At 27.0% G+C, this 8,223-nt stretch overlaps 2 non-coding genes across 2 annotated transcripts; both read left to right on the top strand.

Moving 5' to 3' along the window:
• The first annotated feature begins 3,458 nt into the window (after positions 1-3,458).
• On the top strand, positions 3,459-3,531 carry TRNAK-CUU (transfer RNA lysine (anticodon CUU)). The gene has a single exon. It is a non-coding gene; the product is annotated as a tRNA-Lys (tRNA).
• Positions 3,532-6,509: 2,978 nt separating this feature from the next.
• On the top strand, positions 6,510-6,637 carry LOC121224854 (small nucleolar RNA snoR86). Its single transcript, XR_005922597.1, has one exon. It is a non-coding gene; the product is annotated as a small nucleolar RNA snoR86 (small nucleolar RNA).
• Positions 6,638-8,223: the final 1,586 nt, after the last annotated feature.

The following is an 8,223-nucleotide window of genomic DNA, read 5'->3' as shown; positions in this document are numbered from 1 at the left end:
TTAAAGCTTCAAAGTATGGTTTCATTAAACTATAAGGTGATCTTGGTTTCGATGGTTTAGAGTATCGTGTCCTAACGTGCTGGATGTGATATTCCTCCGGAACAAGAGAATCTTATGTTTCAATTCACGACATCAGATTTTCTTTTAAGAATCGTATTTTTTTTAAAACTCTTCAAATTTTTAATTTTCGACACTAAGACACTAATTAATCAACTAGGTACCAATTTTGGGCGTATCGAGGGTGCTAATCCTTCCTCGTGCGTAACCGGCTCCCGAACTCATTTTTCTGGATTTCGTAGACCAAAATCGTTGTTTTAATAAAATTAAATCATTTATTAAAAACAACCACTTTTTTAAGGTGACCCGATCACACCTCGTCAAAAAAAGGATTGGTGGCGACTCCCGTTTTCATTCTTTTTTTTTAAATCCAAGTCATATGGAACGGTGCCGTTGGTGTACTGGGGGTTGTGAATTCTCCCTAAAAGGGATATTTATGCGATTGGTCCTTCTCCTTCGCAACCCCCATTCAATCAAGCCCATTTTTTGTCTTCTTTTGTTTTTAAAATTTAGCCCTCGGATCCTGTTTAGTTTTCGTTTTGATCCCTAATTAACTTTCCAATATTTATACTTTTAAACCCCGAATTTTAATTCGTTTTTAGCCATGTCCTAAATCTATTTAATTCATCTATTAACCCTTTCTTAAATGTTTCATTTATATGTTATTTCAAATATTTTATATGTTATTTATTTACACCTATTCTAACTTATTTTAATGTACTGTTTATTCAAATTCTTATTATTTATTTTAACTTGCTCTATGTATATTTGTTACCTTAATCTATTTTATATGTATTATTTATTTTTTTATTCCTTACCTATTATATATATACATATAGTTTATTTCAAGCTTTTTTTTTATATATTTATAATTCTTTAAAAATTGTTATATATTTATTTCAAATTATTTTATATTTTAAATTATTGTATATTATGTATTTCGAATAACTCTCTTTATATTACCTTTGAACTATTAACATTATAAAACATATTTATATTGTCTATTTTTAATTCTTTTACGTATTATATATTTTAAACTTCTTATTTATTACCTTTAAATTAAATTGTATATTATTTATTTTAAAATTATTTTATATACCTTATTTTAGACCCATTCTACTTATTCCATATTTTACACTTTTATTTGTATATATTTATCTATTTTAAAATATTTCATATGATTTTTTTATTTGCTTTGTATAATATAGATTTTAAAATTCTTCTACATTATTTATTTTAAACTCGCTTTATGTATTATTCATTTGAAATTGTTTATTTATTTACTTTAAAATTTATATAAATATATATTATCAAATTTTAAATTATTATATCCATTTTTCATATATATATACATACTAGTTATTTCTTTGATGTCTCGTATATTAACTATTTTAAAAATCTCTTTTACACATACTCTATTTTTTAATTTATTTTGTACATTGTTTATAGTAAATTTCTTTTTCACGCTATTCATTTTAAATTCGTTTGTTATTATTCGTAAATTTGTTTACATTTTATGCATTTAAGTTTGCCTTATATCTTTTACCATTTAATCCATTGGCTTTTTTAGTTATCGACGCTATTATTTGAATGTTGCATGATTATCGCTATTGCATGTATGTAAATTTGCTTACTCACGTTCATATTATTGCCATGCACTTGTGGAATATTTTATGCGTGGATCATTGTTCTATGTCATACCATATTTTATTTCATATCTTTGCCTCGCGAATTAAACCTCAATGTATTTATCCAATAGATCACCTTATTTTAACCTAAATAAATAACACATGTTGCTTGAATATTGCATTCGCTACTATTCAAAAGCAAAATTTTCCAAATAAGGCAATGTCATGCATTTTGAAAAACTCGAGAAAACGTGCCCTAACGTGCTGGGTTTCGATTTCTCGTTTGACTAAATAGCCAAATATCCTCTTAAAGCTTCAAAGTATGGTTTCATTAAACTATAAGGTGATCTTGGTTTCGATGGTTTAGAGTATCGTGTCCTAACGTGCTGGATGTGATATTCCTCCGGAACAAGAGAATCTTATGTTTCAATTCACGACATCAGATTTTCTTTTAAGAATCGTATTTTTTTTAAAACTCTTCAAATTTTTAATTTTCGACACTAAGACACTAATTAATCAACTAGGTACCAATTTTGGGCGTATCGAGGGTGCTAATCCTTCCTCGTGCGTAACCGGCTCCCGAACTCATTTTTCTGGATTTCGTAGACCAAAATCGTTGTTTTAATAAAATTAAATCATTTATTAAAAACAACCACTTTTTTGTGGTGACCCGATCACACCTCGTCAAAAAAAGGATTGGTGGCGACTCCCGTTTTCATTCTTTTTTTTAAATCCAAGTCGACCCCGTTTTCATTCAAAAAAATGGTGTCAACATTTAGTATCAACAAAAAAAGGTTCTAAGTGGGTATTAATTGACTTTGAATAAATAAGTTTTTGATCTTGAACGTTTGAGGTTAGTGATTGTCCGTTTCAATAATGTCATTTTTTAGGTTTGAATTTATATTTTTTTAGAGTACAATATGACTTACTATTGCACCCAACGATATACTCATAAACCAAGTTAAAATGGTAGATTAATGTTGCATGAAAGATCATGTGATAATGGAATAAGAGAAAATCTTTGATTTGCTTGGTAGGAACCAAGCAAATTTGAGCTCAAAACACAGTAATAGAATTAATGACGAAGAAGGATTGACAAGGCCAACAAGAAAATTTGATTGAAGCAAATTATATTTATTCAAAGCTTAGATGATGAACCAAAGCATGCGTATTTCCAAAACTGTGGAAATCCAGTGTTTTCAAAAGGAGCAGATGGAAGTAAATAGAGAATTGTGTTGTGATATTATCAACAATGAAGAAGCACAGGCCATGATCGTCCGAGTGCTCCACTTTCTTTAGATTCTATTTTGTCATAATAGCTAGGAAATTTGGGAAACACAATTGCTTTAAATTTAGCCACTCATTCAATCACAATGTCTGTATGTTCAAAACCGAGCATTAGAAAATGTACTTTCACTTGGGCTTTAGTGCACAAACGCGATAATATACAGTAGATCCAGAAAATCGTGTACTCAATTCATATTTGTGTACTTTTTTTGTATTATAATTTTATTTAATATATTTTATGTTTATATAAAAATTTTTATAAGCTAATAATTTATGTTATATAAAATTTGATATTTTTCATTTTCTTTTACAACAGTTGTTTGCTATGAAATACTTTTCAAGTTTTGACTTCCAAGATATTTTCTTTCCACAGTTTGTTTGTAGACATGGGTTCATATCTCAATTATAGAATCCTACATATTGTTGCGGGAATGTAATTAGTCAAAGTAAAAGGTATTTTGAATTATTTTGGTGAACTTTCAAATTGCCCGTCTAGCTCAGTCGGTAGAGCGCAAGGCTCTTAACCTTGTGGTCGTGGGTTCGAGCCCCACGGTGGGCGTATCATTTTCCAATTTTTTCTTTGTTAAATTTTACGAAATCTGCCATTTCGATTTTCGACATGGGTTTGTTTTGTTTTGGTTCTAATTTAAGTTTGTTTGTTTTTTAAAAGCGAAAACGTCCAAAAAGGACAAAATCAGCTCAAACTGGGCCAGTGGGCCCCTTTCTTTATTTGAATAATTTGAGTACATTTTAATATTCAAACATTATTTACAATATACACTAAAATTTAATCTAAAACACAATCTTTAAATAATGTTTCTTTGAAGATTAAAATATATTCTATGTCTATGTAGCCTTGGTACATTTGAAATTTAATTTTTATGTTTTCGCTTTTAAGAATTTAATTTCTGTATTTTTCAAATTTAAAAATTTAAATTCAATTGTTAACCTTATCTTTTTTTGTTAAATTCGTTAGTGTAACATTTTAAAATTTAAACAAAAATACACATTTTTGATAGGTCTAAAGGTGGAAGCAAATCGAATTCAAATTGTTCAACTCGAAAAGGAAAGATTTGGATCTGATCTGAAAAAAAGAAATAAACAAATTTAATAATAAAGAAGTCAAAAACAGTAAAAGAAGAAATTTGAGAACAAAGAACAAATAATAATATATAAATAAATAGATAAAATTTAAAAGTGGAAGATGAATTGAATAAACCAATAGCTATGATGGATAGAAAGATAAATATCCAATTGAATCCTTTAAGATATAAATCCAAACAAACTCAATTAATGACTTTAATCAATCCTCCAAGAAATAATCCTTGACAAATTGGAAGGTGAAGAATGAATTCTCATGACTCTTTCAAAAAAATCGAGAATAAAACTACTTCTAAAAATCACAAGAAATAAATCTTGCACAAGAAACAAACTCCCAAAATTCAAAATTTTATTAATGAAAACAAATTTGTCTCTTTTATGTACAATGTAAATGCCTATATATAGGCTAGCTAAATAAATCTAAATAAAATTTTTAGGTATACTAGAATTCTAATTAATCTAAACAAGAAGTAGTTTTAAACTAAACTTTCTTATTGACATAAAACTCCTAAATAACTTAAACTACTTAATAGTTATTAAAAATTTGAAATAATAAAATAATAAGAGCTGATAAATACAATATCGGGCTCATATATAATAAAAATTAAGCCTAAAACTCGGACCCAATATGATTTAAACTCAAATTAAAAGCCTGAAACTCGTAATTCCCGTCATAATCCTGTCTAGAAATTCTACTTGCACAGTCTTCACTAAAACGGTCATAACTTGAGCTCCCGAATTCAAAATCAAGTGATTCAAAATGTGTTTCGAAGCTAAGAGATAGATCTTTAAACGCCATGAAGACATCTCAACCTAGAAATGTCTAGAATATCCCATCCAAAAAGTCGCCGTAAGTCTACTGATTTTCCAAACTTAAAAATTGGTAGCTTCGGTGAATGGAATTTAATAAATTTCACCCCATCCATGCATGTATCAATTTGCTACCAATGTAATAGAAAAAAGCACTACAATAGACTTAATTTTAACAAATGATTTTAACATTGTTTACAACTTTTAAAAGTATATAAACATTTTAATCAAATAAAGTATTTGCGCTAATAAATGATATTGTAAAAATTGAAGTACCAATTTATATAAAAAAATTTGTAGTATAAAGATTAGATATTAAATTCGAGTATAGCACATAGACCAAAATTAAATTAGGTATCCCCTCACAAAAATCAAGCCCTCCCAATTAAATTGGGTTGGGGATTAATATATGAATATATTAGTCTTTGGGTTCAAACTCTTAAAGCTAAATATCTTTAGGACTCGAGAAACCTACTTGCTATTAAGAACATTTTTGAATTATAGAGTTCTCTTCGTAAGATCAGACCGATCCTTGCCTCTGGGGTTGAGTATGTAAATGGTAATTACTCAAATACATAATAAACTCAAATACTCTAAACCCTAAACCTTAAATTAAAATACATATTACTCAATACTTTTAAAAGTCAAAACCCATTAAAACTTTAAAACCCAATACCCATTAAATTTTAAAAACCAAATTGAAATGATAATTTTTTTATGATATTCATTTTATCATTTAATACATAAGTTAAATTAAAAAAAACACCCTAAAGCTAAATGTATCTCCAGACATAAAAAATCAAGACTCATTGTAACGCCTTTCGCTGGGCCTAATTGTTGGATTTGAGCTATAGAATGTTACATTCGTTGCCGGAGCAACTACCGTCAAGTTCACATTAAAACAAACATTTACACATACTATTCAATGTTAACCCCATTCATTCCAGGTTAAACAAATAGTCTAGAGCTTTAATCGAGCTTATAAGAGCTTTTTTATCAACCCAAGTATAAAATAGGATCACATTGCAAAATTTTTAAAATATATGGATTGAAGTTGCGACTTTATCTAGTTTTTGTCATGATATAACCATCACAACATGTCACGTCGCAGCGACAAGCCCTAGCTCATCTTGACGTCACTCATTTTAATAATAACGTTGCGTCGTCCAAAATTTAAATTTAATATTTTTATTTTAAATAAACTTAATTACATGATGCATTTTTTCATTGGCCAAAACATGTCATGTGACACTTTTTCATTGATCAAAATTGCCTAACATAATTTTAGAACCATGGTTATAAAATAAAAAATTTAAACACCAGGAAAATATATATACTTTTAAGAGCGGAACAATGAATTAAGCCTAATATAAGCATGAAAATTGAGCCCACAACAAACTCATCCAGGCCCTGCTCCCACAAAAGCGCAAAAAGCTATAAAAAGAAGGGTATTTTTGGCCATTTTACAGTAATAATTCAATCTCGACTTAGGGTTTTGGTTCTTCACCACCCTCTATATAAACGACCCTTCTTCCAAAAATCTATATCTGCCATCTCACAGCTGCTCCTCTTCTAAAGATTTTTTTATTTTTCTTTTGCTTCTTATTAAAAGAAAGCCAATTTGCAGAGCAAAGGCGTCAATTAATTATTGATGGCGTGATTTGCATTGAAGGTTGGCAATATCATTGAGCGATTCTCCGTGCCCATTAACTTCATTTTCGTTTTGATCGTGGCCTCGAACAAGTCGCTACATCTTTTTATCTCAAAATTTACATCAAAATCTATAAATATCTTTTCCTCATAATATTACTTGCAAGTCAAAATCCAAGGTATTTAAATTAATATGTTAAATGACTGTGTTTGTGTTTATATGTTTTGACACAGTGCTATATTTCTAGATGATGAATATTAAAGAATAGCAATATACAAGTACAAATGATAAGATTTTGTTGATTTCATCGTTAACATTGATTGTATTGAAGGATGGTTGTTTATCCTTGAGCGCTTGTACCTTTTTGAAATTTTGAAACAGAAGTACTTGTTTTAAATACCGATGTAATTAAAGTAGGTTGTAAATATTTTAAGTTGAATTTTAAATATATAAAATAATATGTTATGCTAATTAGTTGAGTTGAAATTTTAGAATGATTTTTCTCAATCAAAACTTGTTTTGAATTTTTCATTCTTAAATCTAGACAATAGAGGTGCTTATAAAATGAATTAGGTTTTAGTTGACCTAAAAATATGAATTTAGTTTATATTTACTCAAATTTGGTGGGATTTGAAATATTGGTTTAAAATTTTGATAATTTTGTTTATATTTGTAAATGGGTAATTTAAGTTTATTTTAAGCTTGTTTTGTTATTTTTAAAAATATATCTTAACTTATAAAAATAAATAATTGTATAATTATATATATTTAATATTTAGTATTATATTTTATTATAGATTTAATTTTTATGTGTTATAAATTACTCAATATATAAAATAACATGATATAAAACATTAAATTGTAAAATGAGTTGAGTTTTGAATGTTTAAAGCTTATTTCATATTTTAAATGGATCTTATTTTTTGGGCTTAATATTATTTTTCAAATCTTCTTAAAATTTGGGCGAATGTTTCGATTTGAATGGATAACTTGATTTATGAATAGGTCTATTGACCAATATCAATCAATCATATTTCAATGATTAATTCTTTATTTGGTTGAATGTATCAATTAAATTTTGTAACATTTCAATAATATTAATATTGAAAAATAATAATAAATTAATATAAATATTTAATTTGTAGAATTATGATAATTTGTATTATATTAAAAAGTAATGTTTAAAATAAAGATGAATTAATTACTAATATTCTTCCAAATTAACAAATGAGTCAGATTAGAATTTATAAAAAGAACTCTTGATTTCTAATATTTAATATCTTCAATCTCTGCCTTAAAAAGTTGTTCCAAAATGTTGTTATAATTCCTATTTTAATTAGAATGTCATAAAATTTTTTAATATTTAAACATTGCAATATTATAATGTATACTAACTTGTTATGATTATTGAAAAGTCATTTTTATTTTAATTAAGTACACAGATTAATTGTATTTAAAAAATATACTCAATAGTTTTATGTAATAATTTTAAAGGATAGCTTGTTTAATAAGAAAAAGGAAGTTAATGTTGTAAAAATTATGATTATCTTAGTATGTAGGGAAGAAAAACTAACATATTCCACAATTTACAGCTCATAAATAAGGACTAATTGAAATTACTCATTGAAATTATAGGGATCATTTCCAAATTTGTTTATTATCTTTCACCAATTAAACAGATGTTATTTA

This window comes from Gossypium hirsutum, chromosome D12 (assembly GCF_007990345.1).
Source record: "Gossypium hirsutum isolate 1008001.06 chromosome D12, Gossypium_hirsutum_v2.1, whole genome shotgun sequence".
Classification (NCBI taxonomy): Eukaryota; Viridiplantae; Streptophyta; class Magnoliopsida; order Malvales; family Malvaceae; genus Gossypium; species Gossypium hirsutum.
Note: the sequence above shows the minus strand (reverse complement) of the source record. Positions and strands in the feature narration are given on the sequence as shown.